Genomic DNA, 11,149 nt, shown 5'->3' with positions numbered 1-11,149 from the left:
ACACTGAAAAACAAATAAATCGCCTCGGATTCCATGACCACGCCCCTGGTCGGCCCATGACCACGCCCCTGTTTGGCCCCGCCCCACACGTCGTAGCTGTGGGGAGGAGGATTGCGTCATGACGTTGCCGTGCTGGTGAATCGCACGGCAGCAGAGAGCAGCTGCAGAGGCTCGGCGAGCAATGACCACGGAGCGACGGAAAGACGCAACAACACACACACACACCAGTCTATTCCGCTGGGTGAATTAGTCCGATCCAACGTCTATTGTCGTATTTTCGCGTTGTAACACATGCGTGGGATTACGAAACACATCGTCTCCCGAGCCTGAGAACCCAGCCGGCGGTGTAGGTTAGCCAATGGTTACCGGGAGTGCTTCTTGCGGGCGGATTATTGGTCGTCGCCGAGCGAGTCGCAGGATCCAGCCGGGAGGAGGAGGAGGCCCTGTCTCTGGCCGACTGATGAAGAAGGAGATGATGATGATGATGCTCGGCTTTCATCGGCACGGTTCGCAGCGGGTGAACTGAACTCGGATGTTTGGTCCAAACCAGCCCTCCACAAATCTTTTCCTCCTGCACTAACTTTATATTTCTTAAAAACTGGACGCCCCTGGGACACTTTATGACGGTAAGACCAGCGTTAGCCACTTAGCTTAGCACTGTCACTTTTCCCCCCCTCTCTGCAAGTTTCTCTTTGCAGAGCTATGCAAACCGAATACATGGGAAATCACATTGCGATAGCTTTGTGTTTGAATGGCCCCGTTGTCACGACGCATGGTCGTGCTCGGGTAGGATTGTATTGTAAGCAGTGGAAGGCTTTTATTGTTAATTAATGAGCAGGACAAGCCAGTGACTGTATAAAGCACTTGGTCCATTCAATCCCACTCACTTTACTCTCTCAGTGCACTGCAAAACACTCCTCTATTGTGCTCACTCGTGGCTTTGGACGTGGATCTAAACTCGTATTGCACACGCATAGAACCTTGACTCGCCCGGTATAATAATATCAATGTTGATGTTTTATTATGTTTCTATTAAATTGTCAAATAAAGTGCTGAAAGTGCTTTGAGATAGGCAGACATCAAATTTTACTGTTTTTTTTATTATCATTGCAGTATTTTCAAGTGACATTGCATTACACATATTTTATCCTAATGTACGTCGTATGACTAAATGCCTGTTTTGCTCTCTAATTCTGTCTGTACGATTGAACCATATCTGCCCCTGAATCTTTCTTATCCTTCTCTTTTCTTCCAAATGTGTTCATGCACGTCTACGATAGTGTTTTGCTCCAGTCCATTCACATTATTATTGGTTATTGCATGCGTACTTTCTATTGCATATTATTAAATGTGCACTATTAATATCAGCAGTTGCTGTCGATAATCTTCTTATTGCGATTTTAACTGACCCCTTTGTGGGTGATGCATCACTAATCGGGCTCCATTGTTTTAACCGGAATAAACAATCCGTTTGGGGCCAGGTCTGACTGTCCTATAGGGTGTTTAATTAGGTGGGTTTTAGATCGATGTTTGCAGAGCAGTAATGAAATGTCCTCCTTTTTTTTTCTCAATGACGTAATCCTCCACCACCATCACTGCCACATCTTTTGAGTCGCAGCCCTCTTCTGGGCGCCGATTGGCTGCCGACGCCTGGTCATATGGTCGCTGTTCTGTCGGCTATGTATTCAAGTTAACCGATGTCGTTCTTACAGAGACACGGAGTTATCTTTGACAGAAGGGCTATCGACTGTATTTGTCAGTGAAATTCCATGAATCTGAAGGGCTGCACGATTCGCATTTCCAAGTTGTTCCTCTTATGGTTATCGACATTATATTGACCGTGCGTAAGGCCTATGTTTGCTACCACAGTATTATGAAATTGTATTTATATGTATTATTACATTACTAAATTGTAGACAGGAAATTTCAACAGCAGCAGCTTCAACAGCCATGGTTTACAGTTACTTTAAAATAAAGATTTCTGAAAGCATTGTTTGTTGTAAGACTTTATTCAGAATAACTCCTCGGTGACTTCTCTGTAAAACAGTCAGTGGTGAACACAATCGGTGCATTATACATGTATGACTGTTATAACAGTAATAAACCCTATATCCATTTTCAAACCCAACCATAATATAACACTTACTTAAACTTGGAATGGCCCCTGACACATCATGTATCACGATGTCTGTTCCACCGAGAAATAGGCTAGGTAAATAATCTGTTACTTAGGTTGTTAAACAAAATGTCATTATCATTAGTTTTAATGAACAGTTTCCTTCTATTCTGAAGTCAGTAACTGCTGTTATGGCTTTCCAGAATTTTTTGCAGTGAGGCCCAGACCCCAGCAGCAATATTTCTCAGGCCAAGAGCTATAGCTGCAACCATTTTTATGAAAGATTTCCGACCAATCTTGGCCAAATGTAAAGCAAGAAGTGAGAGGAGGAGTGAGAGAGACGAATGTCGGAGCCATGCAAGAAAGAAGGGAAGAGAATGGGATGGGCAGTAGGGGTTCGGAGACGATAGGAAGGGGGGTGAGGAGGGGGACACAGGTGTGTGGGCATAATAAGCATTAACTGCACCTGCTGTCTCCCTTAGGGAACAGTGTGGGTGTTGGGTAAGGTGGGTGTCAGCCAGGGTGGATGTCAAGCACGGAGGCATTGGAAGAAGCTGACAGTGTTCTCTCCTCTTCTTCCTACTCTTTGATTTAGTTAACAAGGCAATTGATCTTCTCCAACGCTGTCTAATCAATAAAACAGTTTTAGCTCTTGAACTCTGATGCATCTTCAGAGCTGAGGGAATCCTTAACCTGAGGATTGAGTCTTTAAGTGCTCATTGACCCAGTGGGGTTAGTGTGCCGGACGCTCGCTCGCTCTCTCGCTCTCTCTCTCTCCGCATTCTTCTATCCATTCAATCACGGCGTAATTTATCTTTTATATTTTTTGAAGGTGCTGTAGGTAAGATTTGCAATGCAATTGCAGTGCAATCCTTGGCTGGAAATGTGTTTGGGTCAACTATAGGGTCTCTGAGACTATCTGTTCTGGGTGACCGCGTGCCTTCCTCTCGTATGAGATGATTCTGATTTTGGGCTGCTCCCAGCTGGCCCTGCTCCGGCTTCAACCTGCTTTCTGATTCTGAAACGGCCTTTCGCAATTTGTGTGGCAAGAACTTCCCATTATAGTATGTTGCCGATAAGCCTGACAGAAGTGAAGGGAACTCTTCAAAGATTATCTACTTTTTAATTAGCCCGAGGCTTTCCACATTCTATACTGTGTGAGTATATGATAATAGTCTGCTGACAATAATCAGTCAGTCCTTTTCGCTGTCAATGTTTGTTCAAGCTCAATTCCCTTGTTTAGTGGCTTTTGTATTTGTGCAATGGTGTTTGCAGTTGTGTTGTGCTTTTTGGCATTTGTGTTTTTCACAAGTGCGCCTCAATGCTAAGCATTTTGGATCTGCAGTTCGTTCGACATGTCTCGCCACCCTACTACTTGCCTGTCAATCATATTCTCACACATGTGTTATCATAGCTCCACAACAGATGCTTGAAGGCAACAGTTCCAAATGGTCGAGAAATATAGTGAGGGAGGGAGGGAGCAGAGTGGGAGGGGAGTTTTTTTTTTGGGTTCTGTAGTTTCAAAATCCTGCTCTCGTCTACTCTTTTCTGCTCTCTCTCTTCTCTCAAATCATACCTACAACACCCTTTCACTAAGCCGTGCTTTGTGCTTTATGGCGGAAGACTTTCGGTGATGGGTCACCCTATTCAAATAACCGTCAGCTACCTTGATTATGGTGAGTCCACTTGATGTTGGCAGAAGCTTTTCGGACAAAATAAATGCAATAATTTATTTAACAGCTGTCGTGGTGATGCTAGTGGCCTGCCTTGGTTTTAATGTGCTGACTGTGGCTGTTATCCCTGTGGCCACAGTGAGCTAAGAGGTTCCCCAAGTCACTCTCCGCTCCGGCATCTGTTGTGCTGTCAATACACAATTCATGCCAAATCTTTTAGTGTACTTTTAGTGTTGGTTAGTAAAATAATAATTACTCAAAACTAAAACAGAAAGATGGAAGTATATTTGTTGGCGTCATAGTATGCAGTGTTTAAAGGTAGGTCTGGGAGGATTGAGTCTCGGAGTTTTGTAGCATGATTAATAATCTTTATCCGGGTCCTGTTCTGTTAAGCCACAGGCTGATGCACTTGTTGTTTTATAAGGCCTGAATTTGGCAGCAAAGCATGAAGAGGTATTTCACTGGCACTTGCCCCAGCAAGAGAGAAGGAAGAAGAACAGGTTACTGGCGCTAATCAAACGTTAACATTGTATGGCCCAAGCCTACAAGCCACATAAAATGAACCTATCTACTGAAAAATACAAGCAAGACGTGCAGGACGACAACTATCTCATCCTCTGTGCAACCATTTTTTGTTTTGAACTTTTTTCATGTATTATCATTCATAATCTCTCACTCTTCTCTGTCGCCACACTTTTCTCAATCCCCCTCTGTCCCTGTACCTTTGACAGCTACAGTCTTTGAGGCCAGTTTTGTTAACAACAGTTTTGTTTTTGATTTACATTTGTGTGTAATACACATACATCCAAACATACATGTTCTGTATTTCACATTGTATCACCTTACTGTACTGTTCTTTTATTGATTTCGTATCTTGAGCAGAGCAATTGTGAACGTAGCAATTTCCCATTTGGATTAATTAATTACCATTCGTCTTTTTTCTTCAATGCCCCACCCTACCACTCAGCAGGGTGCCAAGCCTAACAGGGCGACCTGACAGGGCCTAGTAACGGTGTCAGCTGACAGCTCCCGTAAGCCGAGTTCTGCAAGGGGCGTCGCAGTGCACGCTTCATAAAGAGAGCGCTCGGAGGAGGAGAGTGTCGTATGTCTTGAATTCATGGCCTGGGGGTGTTTTAGAGGAACGCTTGTGTGGCTGAGCCAACACGCACCGTTGTTGTCTTCGTAAGCAAGTATTTCGGTGGGGAACACAAAGGATCTAGTTAAACTTCTTCATCGTATGGCTGCTGTAAGTAACCTCTACACCTCAGGGCCAAGAGCGGCTCGCTTTGTCTTTGCTGCTACGTTTTCCGGTTAATTTATGGTAGATGAGTCGAGGAGGTTGGCTAATATATGAGTTTTTGTCTCTTGGCTAACTACGCTCAGAATCATTGATGCAGAGCCATGAATGTGAGCAGCCGTGTAGACGGCCACATGGTACCTAAGGCGGCTATGCAACACAGAAGTATAATCAAGGTTTAGTAGCTGACATGAATACCTATCCTAGGGAAACACACCTGCATCCCATTCAAGTGCTGAAATTTAATATTTGATAACCTCTACAGTTGTTTTTGTATTTTTGCATCTGCGTGTGTGCCAATACATCACAGAATACCTCACTATGTGAAAGCTGGTAATAAAACTCTTTATTACTTTATATATAGAGAGAAAATATTGGACGAAGTGTATCTTCCAGGCCCCTCGCTCATTGGTTATTCTGTATGAGTGGAGCAAGGCTTCCCATGCCATCCACGGTCAGTCATTGACAGCCCTGTCAAAGAGGGGGCTGTTCGTCTGCAACCAGCTGCCGGCATCTCCTTTATGAGCCTACGGGGCGCGCTCAGTTCACTTCCTGCGGTGGGAGCAGCGTTGCGAACAGACCCGGCAATAGACAAAACTTGGCGTCCAGTTCTAGCAAGTGCTTTCTAACCCTGTCCCTGTTGCTTAGTAACATTATTAATATTTATTTTATTTCTCAGAGCGGTGAAACTGATACGGCGGGCATTTGTTCTTGTGGGGTAATGGCAATACTTCATAAATGTGGTCGTGGCGACGGACGTTCGTGATGGATGTGGTTGATGTGTGACTTGGGTTTGACGTGCAGCTCAGATTACACTAACTGCTGGTTAACACTCTGCAACCAACTAGCTAGTTAGCGCAAAGCAATCAGCAAGCTAGCCAACACTCTGCAACCAGCCGACTAGCTTACACTCGGTAACCAGCTAGCTAAATGGCATTTGGCAAATGGCTAGCTAGTGACCTAACAGCTAACTAGTTATCAGGCTGTCGTTAAACAGAGATGGCACGGCTTCAGTGAGAACTGCCATCCAAAAGCCCATCAACAGCTGTCTTTATACTCCATGCTAGCTCTCACGCCCACGCAGCAGTGAACCAAGGTAGGCTGGCGGATACAAATCGACAACATTATATATTAAAGAGATAAATGTCTCGTGAAATCAATAGAATGAATACAAATGTAACAATTCATTTGTATTGAGTGTGTTTTGATGTGCGCCAGTCATATTTATTGGGCCTAGTTTTCTTATGCTGGTCGCAAAGTACTGGTACAAATAGCTCTGCACTTTTCAGTGCTCTCTCTCTCTCTCTCTCTCTCTCTCTCTCTCTCTGTATGTTGTCGTCCGATGTGTATCACAAATAACTTCAGATTAAATGGCGGAAGGAGAGTAAAGTCTTGGATTTGGTTGTGGATGATGATCAGAGAGTATCTGGTAATCCATGTCCACGAGAGGGGTTGGATTAAGCTGGGGTGCCATCACATCATCACAGATTATAATTCAAGATAACAGCTGTCTCTCAGTGGTGTTGGTAAACTAGAGCAAACCAGATAACAGCCTGCTCCCAAATTATGTGTGTGTGTGTGTCACCACTATTGAGGTGTATGTTGGCACATCATAATCACTGTTATTGTAGATTTATATAGAATCTGCCAATGGTCTATTATGTAGCATCAGAAGAGTTTAAGAAAAGCAATACACATCCACAATTCAAGATTTAGCTATTTTTTCAGTTTATAGATTTTTATCAAGATCTCTGTTTTTGAGCGTATGAAGTTTGGAGACCAGTCTCCTCTACATTACTTTGGCAAATGTAGCTTCACATTGGGAACCAGACGCATCTGCAAGCTCATGCTTTATTGTCATTTGTCGGCCTCCTTCCCATTCAGACATATTTCCAGAAGACCTGGCCTGGGTCGGGCCAAACACAACTGTTTATCTAACATGGGGCAGGTTATATATGATGACTGCACAGAGGAGAGACCCATAGGAATGCTGTTGATGTTATTTCACAAACAATCAATGTGTCACTAATGTGACACACATTATGTTGCACTGAAGGTCATAGGTCTATCCAACTGGTCCGGAAGTGTTTGTTCTGGGCCCCTTGATAATGCCATCTTGGAATTCCAAAACAAACGGAGAGTTTCCAGAATACTAGGCATTTGCGAATTGATCTGACGATGACAGGCTACTTTACAGTTTCAGTTGAGCGATTCTCTGTCCAAACGCACTGTAACGGTAGTGGTGTGGAGCTCGGAGACTGTAGGTTGAGGCTGGCATGGTTTCCCCATACTACAACTAGCTTACCTCTGGTCCCCACAGTTAAACTTTGGAGTTTTGGGACCAGCTAGCTGACTATACAACAGATCTAGGGGATCGCTGGCTGTATAGCGAGTTGGAGGGCTAGCTGCATGCTCAATACAGGGAGACGGATAAGCACATTCAAGGATAAGTATGATCATGGAAATCAGGTGGAGGGATATGAGCATGGGCAAAAGTGTGCTGGGCAGATTAAATATGATTCCATTACAGCTGCTAGTCTTATTGCGGTGTATTTCAAGGTCCTGTATTCCTGTTTGGTACCACAGACCCCCAAAAATAAGGGCCAAACAAATAAATGCAGAAATACATTATCTAAATGACCAGCCACCTTGGCTCTGAATGCTAGCTGAGTAAGGAAACTGGATATGGAATTCCACATTCAGTTCCCCCACCCAGCTGGAGGAATAAGGTTTTTTCCTCAAGCATGGAGGGGATTTCATCTCTTACAACAAACTAATGGTGCTGGGGTGTCTCTAAATGTATAAACCAGTCTGTTGGGAGTTGGAGATGAGTTGGTGGGATGACAAAAGAGTAATACATAATAAATTAGGAAAGGAAGGACAGTGGAGGTTGTGGTAGGAAACATATTGCACGCTTGTCTTCGTGGTCAGACTTCCATCTTGCATACATATACTGTATATATATATATGCCATTTGGTGAATGCCTTTATCTAAAAGCAATTTGCAATAAAATTAGGTTAATTGAATGAATTGTCATTTATCAAGTACAATATTCAGAATATCTACAGTTTATTTCTTCAAAATGTCTGCAAATATTTGGTGTTTTCATAAAATAATTACTTTAATTATTCTTGGCTACATCTCAGACAAAGTCAGCTAATTGTTGTTCACATCAAAGCAGCATTTAGAGTATGGATTTACACCAGATTAGGGTTGCAAAATTCTGCAAAAAAAAAACTTTCCATGGGAAATTACGGGAATAAATGGGAATAAACCAGGAATTTACAAAATTGAAGGTTGGCTCTTAACAGGGGACTTAAATATAGTTGGGGAAAATATATTTTAGCATAATCTTGACTAACACAACCAGATTTTATGCAAGTACACTTCTTTGAATATCTATGCTATTCCTCAATCACGCTAGCACACTGCTTACTGCAGGGCTATTGAGACCACGCCCCCTACATGTACTGTGCATTCCTCCATCACATGTGTACTGATGACTTCTAGAACCCTGGACCACACTTTTGAAGACCATATTTAACTCAAATTCATGTTTTTGTTCTTCAATGAAAGAATAAAATAATTAGAACTTGTTAAAGTTCTACTTACAAAAAAATCTGCTAAAATTATGTTTTTCAAGTTTTTGTAGTCTTTTAATATATTTCTTATAGTGTTATTTTGCATGGCATGTCTACTTATAGCAAAAAATATACATATATATATTTATGCTTGGATATGATAGTTTGATTAAATTACCCTAAATTCCTAGTTAATTCCCATTGATTCCCAACATTTTCAGAATTTTAATATTTCCAAAATTCCCAAGCTTAACTTCCCATGGTAATTTACCGGAAAGTTTCCGGAAATTAAATGGGGTATGGAGCAACCGTACCAGAGGCTGGAATCTAGTTGCTGAGATGACCACCACATGGCAGCCACAGAGGAAACTGTGATCTCTGGGTTTGTGGGGAATGCAGCACAACCCAAGCAGATCTGTTCCTCAGGGTCTTGACGGAGGGCTGGACGTGTCTCAACGTATAGTGCCGGCGGTTGATCACAGCTTAAACCCTCCGTCGAGCGGATGGCATCCTGGCTTTCCGGCGGCTCACTTCTGCATTGGCATGGTACATTTAGACGGATTGAGTCAGTTATTTTAATGAATGATTTTTCCGTTTTGACCGCCGGAATACAAGTGCTATCAAGTAGAGGTTAGAACTTGTATTCTGTCATGTTTTAGGATGTGAACCATAAATAAGGTTTAGTATTGGAGTGGTTATGTTTTGCTATGTTTCAGGGATGGGACATTTTGAGCAACTCTAATTGACAGCCTCTTTTCAACCCCTACCTACACGTTGAACCAATCACCAGTTTACAACCCGCATGGCGTCATGTAGGAATGCAAATAAAAATGCATCTCAAGTTAAGTTTAAATAAAATTTAAGAATGTTAATTATTTTACAAGTCAAAAGTGAATCAGTTGCCAAGCAACCTGTGGTCCATATAGGTAATAAAAATTCCATAATAGTTTTCCAAAATATGAATATACTATTCAAGATTTGGAGGGCTCACATGAGACAAATAAATTATTGTCAAAGTAGAAAGTGTGGAAGTAGTTGTTGTAAAAACATGTAAAAATAGGAATTCAACATAACGAATAGCCAGGAAATGTGTCTTCATACAAATAAGTATGACATCCCAATCCTCCGTTATCCCGGTGAACAGTTATAGTGTAACCTGAACAGGCCACTGTAGGCTCTGGCCACACCTCATCTCTCAGGTATGCTGGCTCTCTCCCTCTCTCCCTCCCGGCTCCTATCCAGCCTGTCCTAGCTTGTCAACCACCCTCTCAGACTCCTCCTCCACCCCTTAGCTGAACATACCTGCAGAGACAGACACACACACTCACACACCGAGATGTATTGCATCTCCAAAACACAATGTTGCATTTAAAAGTTGTAGGATTATTGCCTGTTGCTCAATACCGACCGTGGGTTGTGCAATACAACCGCACGCCTGTTTGTGTGACACACACACACACACACACACACACACACACACACACACACACACACACACACACACACACACACAGTGTTTGAGCCTGGGAATTGGAAGCTTCCATTGGAATCCCTGTTCCAGCTTGGAAATCTAAACGTCATCGTAAACTAAGGCGAGTTCCTTCCCCCGATTACTTGATTCCTGGAGCTCTGGAATCATCCCTTATCTTTATCTGTATATCTTGATATGTGTATATTTGGCATTTGGTGGATGCCTCTATCCAAAGAGCGAGTGCATACATTCGTAGTATGGGTGGTCCTAGTTGGATTTGAACCCCTCAGCCTAATAGTGTTTATGCGATGCACTATCAAGTGAATCGGGACAGGACCAACACCGCTATGACTGCATGATTATTTTAATTGCTTAAGTGCTGCAGTAGGTTTACAAGCTCAAACCCCCAAATTTACCCCTGGGAGTCTTGTTTTGCTCAGTCACTCTCGTCTGACCTCCCCCTGTCAACATGTCCTCCCTCCTCTCCGTCTCCCGCTGTCCATCTCCCTTCTTCAGGCACCAGAACTAACTTCCCCCGCCAGAAACACGCTCTGCAAGCAACGTTTTATTATGTTGCTCTTTTTCTCTCTTGCTCCCTCTCTCGCTGTATTGATCTCTGTCTTTGCCCTCCCTCTGTTTAATTCTCTAAAGTCTGTCTGTCTGTCTGTCTGTCTGTCTGTCTGTGTGTCTCTCTCTCTGTCTCTGTGTCTCTCCATATCTCTATCTCCCCACTGCTATCATTTCTCAGTCAACAAGTTTGTGACAAATGTAGCTGGGGGCTGCGAAAATGTCAGGTGTGTGTGTGTGTGTGTGTGAGATAGAGAACCTACTACATTGAGAGGATGTCTATGTTTCTGAAGGCCAACTTTCTTCTCGTGGTTGAACCCGCTGCAGTTTGTGGGTACGTGTGTCTGTCTTCAAGCTCTGTCTCTCTCTCATTCTGTCCCTGTTTTTCTCTCTTGTATCCCTCTGTATTTCTCTCCGTCTGTCCCTCTCTCTCTCTGTCCCTG

The 11,149-nt window shown here is 43.1% G+C and overlaps 1 protein-coding gene across 1 annotated transcript in view; it reads left to right on the top strand.

The window, feature by feature from the left end:
* Positions 1–147: 147 nt before the first annotated feature.
* ptpn4a (protein tyrosine phosphatase non-receptor type 4a) overlaps positions 148–11,149 on the top strand; it is a 64,268-nt gene continuing 53,266 nt past the window's right edge. The window contains exon 1 of the mRNA XM_079732006.1: positions 148–626. The gene's annotated coding sequence lies outside the window, so the exon portion shown is untranslated. The remainder of the gene's footprint in view (positions 627–11,149) is intronic.

This window comes from Pollachius pollachius (genome assembly GCF_949987615.1).
Source record: "Pollachius pollachius genome assembly, chromosome: 3".
Classification (NCBI taxonomy): Eukaryota; Metazoa; Chordata; class Actinopteri; order Gadiformes; family Gadidae; genus Pollachius; species Pollachius pollachius.
Note: the sequence above shows the minus strand (reverse complement) of the source record. Positions and strands in the feature narration are given on the sequence as shown.